This window comes from Lolium perenne, chromosome 2, assembly GCF_019359855.2.
Source record: "Lolium perenne isolate Kyuss_39 chromosome 2, Kyuss_2.0, whole genome shotgun sequence".
Lineage (NCBI taxonomy): Eukaryota > Viridiplantae > Streptophyta > Magnoliopsida > Poales > Poaceae > Lolium > Lolium perenne.
In genome coordinates this window covers 179,682,280-179,691,246 of record NC_067245.2, presented here as the reverse complement: position 1 = coordinate 179,691,246, position 8,967 = coordinate 179,682,280, and the positions used below count along the sequence as shown (strand labels likewise).

Sequence of the window (8,967 nt, the reverse complement as noted above, 5' to 3'; positions counted from 1 at the left end):
AAGGTGCGGGCACTATTAGTATACTATGCATGAAGCTTGCAACTTGTAAGATATAATCTACATGATACATACGCTTTATTACTACCGTTGACAAAAAAATTTCTTGTTTTCAAAACCAAAGCTCTAGCACAAATATAGCAATCAATGCTTCCCTCTGCGAAGGGCCTTTCTTTTACTTTTATGTTGTGTCAGTTCACCTATTTCTATCCACCTCAAGAAGCAAACACTTGTGTGAACTATGCATTGATTCCTACATACTTGCATATTGCACTTGTTATATTACTTTGCATTGACAATATCCATGAGATATACATGTTATAAGTTGAAAGCAACCGCTGAAACTTAATCTTCCTTTGTGTTGCTTCAATACCTCTACTTTGATTTATTGCTTTATGAGTTAACTCTTATGCAAGACTTATTGATGCTTGTCTTGAAAGTACTATTCATGAAAAGTCTTTGCTTTATGATTCATTTGTTTACTCATGTCAATTACCATTGCTTTGATCGCTGCATTCATTACATATGCTTACAATAGTATGATCGAGGTTATGATGGCATGTCACTCATAAAATTATCTTTGTTATCGTTTACCTACTCGGGACGAGCAGGAACTAAGCTTGGGGATGCTGATACGTCTCCGACATATCGATAATTTCTTATGTTCCATGCCACATTATTGATGATACCTACATGTTTTATGCATATTTTATGTCATATTTATGCATTTTCCGGCACTAACCTATTAACGAGATGCCGAAGAGCCAGTTGCTATTTTCTACTGTTTTTGGTTTCAGAAATCCTAGTAAGGAAATATTCTCGGAATTGGACGAAATCAACGCCCAGGGGCCTATTTTGCCACGAAGCTTCTAGAAGACCGAAGGAGTCACGAAGTGGGGCCACGAGGTGGCGACACAGCAGGGCGGCGCGGCCCAAGCCCTGGCCGCGCCGACCTTGCGTGTGGGTCCCTCGTGTGGCCCCCTGACCTATCTCCTCCGCCTACTTATAGCCTTCGTCGCGAAACCCCCAGTACCGAGAGCCACGATACGGAAAACCTCCAGAGATGCCGCCGCCGCCAATCCCATCTTGGGGGATTCAGGAGATCGCCTCCGGCACCCTGCCGGAGAGGGGAATCATCTCCCGGAGGACTCTTCACCGCCATGGTCGCCTCCGGAGTGATGAGTGAGTAGTTCACCCCTGGACTATGGGTCCATAGCAGTAGCTAGATGGTTGTCTTCTCCTAATTATGCTTCATTGTCAGGTCTTGTGAGCTGCCTAACATGATCAAGATCATCTATCTGTAATGCTACATGTTGTGTTTGTTGGGATCCGATGGATAGAGATGTAACGGCCCCGGGTAGTACCCCTAATAGATCTGCTTGTTCTTTTTCTCTTGTGCATCAACATGGCATCGTGCATGCATCATATACATGTTTTCAACAAAATAAAATTATTTTATAAACCCTAATTATTTTATTTTGCTCTTATATGGTTTCTATAATAAACCACCCCTTTTGTCTTTTCTATTAAAATAAAACTCTAACTTTTCTAACCAGGCCACCCCTCTCTGGCCCGTCTGTCCCTTTCTTCCTGGCAGCCCAGCTCTCCTCTTCCTCTGGCCCGATCCGGCCCAACCCACCTTACCCTCCACCAGGCCCATACCTCTTCGAGTGGAGAGGCTCTCCACTTTTGTCCTGTTGTCGTCTTCCTCATCTCACGAGAAGGACGTGAGCGAGCAGCTCATCCGGTCCTCACCTGCTCCCCTGGTCCTCCACCACATGTTTCCCTCTTTTATCCCCAGCGTTGCACCCTCCTGGAAACCCTAGCCCTATCCTCCTCCCTCGCGCCGCCACCCTATCCTCGCTCCCCTTGGTTTCCTCTCTACCTGCTCACAGAGAGCGACCCAAACAGCCACCGGGAACACCACCTCGCCATGGCGTCGCCGCTCCAAGGCTCCCCCACCATTCCGAGGGCACCATCAGATGCGGCTCGTCGTCCTCGTCATCCCCCTGCAACGAATCGAGTCAATACCCTGTAAATCGAGCGCAAGGTCGCCGATTCTTCGCGCCGGACTTCATGCTTCTTCTCCGATTCCGGCCGCCCTCGTCCTCCTCCGGCCAAACCGAGCGCACCTCCAGCTTCCCCGTGTCCAGGCGCACCCTCGACGCCCTCGCGCTCGCGCTGTTTCGCACGCAACCGTCGGGTTCTTCTCCGACCAGGGTCGTCCGCCATGGCTGCCATCGAGCTCCGCCTCTATCTCTTTCATCTTGCAGCGCGGCGTCCTCTTGACATGATGTGAACAGTAGCATACTGGTTCGTCCTTGGTTTCCCTAACCGTTTGGCCTGAGTTCAACTCCCACGCGTGTTGTTTATCCCCATTCTTTTTATCTCTGTTTTCTCCAGATCTGGCATTCAAAGATGCTTCACCTCGTGCCTGAGATCATCCTAGCCAACATCAGCAACCAGCCTGCTGGTTCGTGCCCTTCTACTTCAATCAGGAGGTCATGTGTTCAAATCGTTGTACAGGCGAATTAAGCCACAATTCTTTTTATCTGTTCCAGATCGGCAGATGGGCCTCAGCCAAGATCTATCCGGTGCAGCTGCTCACCCGCGCGGCCCGTAACTCCTCATCGCCGCTTGCACGCCCAACAGGCCGGCCCACGTGCGCGAACCTTCCTCCCGCCGGCCAGGTAGCAGGCGTCTTCCAGATCCAGCCGCCCCTCTCTGTCTATTTTAATCTTTTTGCAAACTTTGCATAAATCATATCTCTCAAACTATAACTCTAAATAAAATGTGTTATATATGAAAGTTGATCAGAAAAATATGCTGAACATGAATATGCCATCCATACATCTGTTTGCATCTCGCATCATGTCGTCCGATGATAGTTTGTGCATTTCACCTCACATATATGCGGAGTATTTTGGATTTCCAACTATGGTTTTCCCCGCTCCATTTAATATTGATCGTAGCTCACCCTTGCCATGTTATGCAATGCTAATCAACACTTAAATTTGTCGGTAGAAAATGCAACTCTAACCTAATTTGGTTGTCCGGGGTTCCGACTCCGCTTAAATTGGATAGTTGCATTGCACCATATCTGCCATGTCATGCATATCATCTTGATCATGCTGGATCTTCTTTATCCGTAGTAGTAAGTTTGTATCCGTTGTGTGTTCCAGCATTTGCTTCTTCCCGGATAGGATCACGAAGTGGTGATGTGAGATACGACGAGTTCTCCGACAAGTTCTTCTTCAGCTTTTCACAGGCGAGCCCACCCCTTCACCTATTTTTCTTTTACATGCTCTTTTGATCTATTGCTATCCTTGTGTTGCGATTCTGTTGTGTCACGTGTCCTATCCACCTGTTACCTACAGGTCCGAGATACACTTCCTCGCCCTACCTATTGTTTGTTGTTTGCCAGCTTTGCGAGTCGTAGGCGAGTTAGGGTCTTGTTGATATCTCGAGATGTTCGGGATATCTTGTTGGGAGGTTATCACATGCTATATCTTTTGTTGGAGATAATCACACTTTACTTTATTGTTAACAACTAAAATTGTAAGCAGAGGCATCTGTGAGCCCCTTTGCGAAAGCATCGGAACTTTGACTTGCTAATGTTCCCTAAGACCCGAGTTCTTGTTATCTGTTCCGAGATTGAGCGCTCTACCCGTACGTGGGGGAGTGGGACCCCCATCACCCACTACCTTTCCTCGAGTCTGTTTATTGGGAGCCACAACCTTGGTTTTATTTGCTCATATGCACGATGCACAATTTACTTCCTGTTGCCTTCGGGTGTTTATTTCTGTACTGTACTCATATTGCGTGCCGCCTTATCCTTGGCCGGTCGTTAGTGCCCGCCTTGGACGCCATCGCAACCTCTGGGTCCGTATCGGAGTACGGCCGGACTTCGTCACGGGTAGCTTAGTTGGGTGGCTCCCATTAAACTTTCTCTTGCATTGGGAACGGTCTTGATGTGAGACTCCACCTGTAGTAAGTGGGTTCGAGGATGCGTATGGTTACATTTGGACAACCCCTGCAGGGTGTACATCTTATCGATAAGCCGTGTCCGCGGTTATGGACGACTTGGAATTGTATAGCTTGATCATAGAACAACTTACACCTTATTTCCTGTTGTTAATAAATTGCTAATAAAACTCTTTCAAAAGTGTGTGTGCCTTTGCAATACCTCTTGGCGAAGGGGGATCACATCGGCTGTGTTATGTTTGCAGAGTATAGAACTGTTACCTTGTGCGCTCTCTTATCTTCTCTGAGTAGACGGATGTTGTAGCGAGTCTCTTTTGGATAGTAGCTTTGCTGCCGCTAAACTCCACATATAGCCGGGTGAAGTTTATACCGCCCACCAGCGAGCATAGCTGGTCTTGTCTCGCAAGTACGTGCCAATGGTACTTACCCTCGCCTTCCTTTCTTTTTGTCTCCTCCCCCTTTTGTCGGCAACCGATGGCCCGACTTTGACAGGTACGAGATGACGACGTTAGCAAGGTTACCCTTCCAGCTTGGCCTGGGCAGGGTTATGGACGCCGCTGGTTATCTTCAGGACTCTTAGTCCAATTTGTATCTTGTCCGTACTCGGACGTATTCGATCTTCTGTATAATTTGGATCTTTGTATTGTATATTTGTATATTGACTCGTTGGAGTTGTTGTAATATATGTTTCTTGTGGGCTCTATTGTAATCCTGTTGTAATGTTACCGCTCGTGTTAATTCCTCTGGCATCACGTGTGTGATTCGTCGCGCACGTCGTGTCGGAGGGCGTCTCTGAATCGATATCATGCGGATTTCGGCGGGATCGCTGGAATCCTCATGGTACCGGTTCCGGGGCGTCACAAGTTGGTATCAAAGCCCAGGTTGACGGTACCCCACTAGTCCAGCCTCTAGGATAACCTTGCCAACGGACGTTGTGTCTAGAGTCAAAACTATTTTCTGAAAATTCGTTGGATAGTTCTGATTAGCTCTGATTTTTCTCCTTACCTCTATTCTTTCTCATCTTACCTATGCGAGTTTTGAGTCTTCTCTCTTATCTGAGTTTTTCCGAGTCTTAGGTTCCGACGCGGGTTGGACGATCTTTGCCTTATCCTATTAGGTCCGACCTTCGGAGGATTCCGACAGAAGTGCATCATCAACACCGGAACAACGACTTCTTGTTAGTGGTGTCGCCGATCTATGTGGAGCAAGAATTCTTGTTAGTGGTGTCGAGAAGATCAACACTTCGCCAGAAGAAGGTTCCACCTCGAGGTCGGGTGCTTGTCAACATGGTACAAGAAGACTCGATAGTTTAACCAACTCCCCCTTGGCTTGACGTGGAACCTCGGGGCGAGGTTCCTTGTTAGTGGTGTCGATTGTAACGGCCCCGGGTAGTACCCCTAATAGATCTGCTTGTTCTTTTTCTCTTGTGCATCAACATGGCATCGTGCATGCATCATATACATGTTTTCAACAAAATAAAATTATTTTATAAACCCTAATTATTTTATTTTGCTCTTATATGGTTTCTATAATAAACCACCCCTTTTGTCTTTTCTATTAAAATAAAACTCTAACTTTTCTAACCAGGCCACCCCTCTCTGGCCCGTCTGTCCCTTTCTTCCTGGCAGCCCAGCTCTCCTCTTCCTCTGGCCCGATCCGGCCCAACCCACCTTACCCTCCACCAGGCCCATACCTCTTCGAGTGGAGAGGCTCTCCACTTTTGTCCTGTTGTCGTCTTCCTCATCTCACGAGAAGGACGTGAGCGAGCAGCTCATCCGGTCCTCACCTGCTCCCCTGGTCCTCCACCACATGTTTCCCTCTTTTATCCCCAGCGTTGCACCCTCCTGGAAACCCTAGCCCTATCCTCCTCCCTCGCGCCGCCACCCTATCCTCGCTCCCCTTGGTTTCCTCTCTACCTGCTCACAGAGAGCGACCCAAACAGCCACCGGGAACACCACCTCGCCATGGCGTCGCCGCTCCAAGGCTCCCCCACCATTCCGAGGGCACCATCAGATGCGGCTCGTCGTCCTCGTCATCCCCCTGCAACGAATCGAGTCAATACCCTGTAAATCGAGCGCAAGGTCGCCGATTCTTCGCGCCGGACTTCATGCTTCTTCTCCGATTCCGGCCGCCCTCGTCCTCCTCCGGCCAAACCGAGCGCACCTCCAGCTTCCCCGTGTCCAGGCGCACCCTCGACGCCCTCGCGCTCGCGCTGTTTCGCACGCAACCGTCGGGTTCTTCTCCGACCAGGGTCGTCCGCCATGGCTGCCATCGAGCTCCGCCTCTATCTCTTTCATCTTGCAGCGCGGCGTCCTCTTGACATGATGTGAACAGTAGCATACTGGTTCGTCCTTGGTTTCCCTAACCGTTTGGCCTGAGTTCAACTCCCACGCATGTTGTTTATCCCCATTCTTTTTATCTCTGTTTTCTCCAGATCTGGCATTCAAAGATGCTTCACCTCGTGCCTGAGATCATCTAGCCAACATCAGCAACCAGCCTGTTGGTTCGTGCCCTTCTACTTCGATCAGGAGGTCATGTGTTCAAATCGTTGTACAGGCGAATTAAGCCACAATTCTTTTTATCTGTTCCAGATCGGCAGATGGGCCTCAGCCAAGATCTATCCGGTGCAGCTGCTCACCCGCGCGGCCCGTAACTCCTCATCGCCGCTTGCACGCCCAACAGGCCGGCCCACGTGCGCGAACCTTCCTCCCGCCGGCCAGGTAGCAGGCCTCTTCCAGATCCAGCCGCCCCTCTCTGTCTATTTTAATCTTTTTGCAAACTTTGCATAAATCATATCTCTCAAACTATAACTCTAAATAAAATGTGTTATATATGAAAGTTGATCAGAAAAATATGCTGAACATGAATATGCCATCCATACATCTGTTTGCATCTCGCATCATGTCGTCCGATGATAGTTTGTGCATTTCACCTCACATATATGCGGAGTATTTTGGATTTCCAACTATGGTTTTCCCCGCTCCATTTAATATTGATCGTAGCTCACCCTTGCCATGTTATGCAATGCTAATCAACACTTAAATTTGTCGGTAGAAAATGCAACTCTAACCTAATTTGGTTGTCCGGGGTTCCGACTCCGCTTAAATTGGATAGTTGCATTGCACCATATCTGCCATGTCATGCATATCATCTTGATCATGCTGGATCTTCTTTATCCGTAGTAGTAAGTTTGTATCCGTTGTGTGTTCCAGCATTTGCTTCTTCCCGGATAGGATCACGAAGTGGTGATGTGAGATACGACGAGTTCTCCGACAAGTTCTTCTTCAGCTTTTCACAGGCGAGCCCACCCCTTCACCTATTTTTCTTTTACATGCTCTTTTGATCTATTGCTATCCTTGTGTTGCGATTCTGTTGTGTCACGTGTCCTATCCACCTGTTACCTACATGTCCGAGATACACTTCCTCGCCCTACCTATTGTTTGTTGTTTGCCAGCTTTGCGAGTCGTAGGCGAGTTAGGGTCTTGTTGATATCTCGAGATGTTCGGGATATCTTGTTGGGAGGTTATCACATGCTATATCTTTTGTTGGAGATAATCACACTTTACTTTATTGTTAACAACTAAAATTGTAAGCAGAGGCATCTGTGAGCCCCTTTGCGAAAGCATCGGAACTTTGACTTGCTAATGTCCCCTAGGACCCGAGTTCTTGTTATCTGTTCCGAGATTGAGCGCTCTACCCGTACGTGGGGGAGTGGGACCCCCATCACCCACTACCTTTCCTCGAGTCTGTTTATTGGGAGCCACAACCTTGGTTTTATTTGCTCATATGCACGATGCACGATTTACTTCCTGTTGCCTTCGGGTGTTTATTTCTGTACTGTACTCATATTGCGTGCCGCCTTATCCTTGGCCGGTCGTTAGTGCCCGCCTTGGACGCCATCGCAACCTCTGGGTCCGTATCGGAGTACGGCCGGACTTCGTCACGGGTAGCTTAGTTGGGTGGCTCCCATTAAACTTTCTCTTGCATTGGGAACGGTCTTGATGTGAGACTCCACCTGTAGTAAGTGGGTTCGAGCATGCGTATGGTTACATTTGGGCAACCCCTGCAGGGTGTACATCTTATCGATAAGCCGTGTCCGCGGTTATGGACGACTTGGAATTGTATAGCTTGATCATAGAACAACTTACACCTTATTTCCTGTTGTTAATAAATTGCTAATAAAACTCTTTCAAAAGTGTGTGTGCCTTTGCAATACCTCTTGGCGAAGGGGGATCACATCGGCTGTGTTATGTTTGCAGAGTATAGAACTGTTACCTTGTGCGCTCTCTTATCTTCTCTGAGTAGACGGATGTTGTAGCGAGTCTCTTTTGGATAGTAGCTTTGCTGCCGCTAAACTCCACATATAGCCGGGTGAAGTTTATACCGCCCACCAGCGAGCATAGCTGGTCTTGTCTCGCAAGTACGTGCCAATGGTACTTACCCTCGCCTTCCTTTCTTTTTGTCTCCTCCCCCTTTTGTCGGCAACCGATGGCCCGACTTTGACAGGTACGAGATGACGACGTTAGCAAGGTTACCCTTCCGGCTTGGCCTGGGCAGGGTTATGGACGCCGCTGGTTATCTTCAGGACTCTTAGTCCAATTTGTATCTTGTCCGTACTCGGACGTATTCGATCTTCTGTATAATTTGGATCTTTGTATTGTATATTTGTATCTTGACTCGTTGGAGTTGTTGTAATATATGTTTCTTGTGGGCTCTATTGTAATCCTGTTGTAATGTTACCGCTCGTGTTAATTCCTCTGGCATCACGTGTGTGATTCGTCGCGCACGTCGTGTCGGAGGGCGTCTCTGAATCGATATCATGCGGATTTCGGCGGGATCGCTGGAATCCTCATGGTACCGGTTCCGGGGCGTCACAAGAGAATACTATGTTATGTTGATTATCAAACTATTACCTATGTGTTGTTTATGATCTTGCATGCTCTCCGTTGTTAGTAGAGGCTCTGGCCAAGTTTTTGCTAGTAACTC

The 8,967-nt window shown here is 48.1% G+C and overlaps 1 long non-coding RNA gene across 2 annotated transcripts; it reads left to right on the top strand.

Moving 5' to 3' along the window:
- Positions 1–1,462: 1,462 nt before the first annotated feature.
- LOC127334044 (uncharacterized) lies at positions 1,463–8,718 on the top strand. 2 transcript variants are annotated; one of them, XR_011752187.1, is made up of 8 exons: positions 1,465–2,310; positions 2,401–2,470; positions 2,559–2,687; positions 3,180–6,325; positions 6,416–6,484; positions 6,573–6,701; positions 7,194–7,279; positions 8,488–8,718. It is a non-coding gene; the product is annotated as an uncharacterized lncRNA (long non-coding RNA). The 2 variants fall into 2 exon arrangements; XR_011752186.1 differs by having other exon boundaries at positions 1,463–2,310; positions 7,194–8,718.
- The last annotated feature ends 249 nt before the right edge of the window (positions 8,719–8,967 follow it).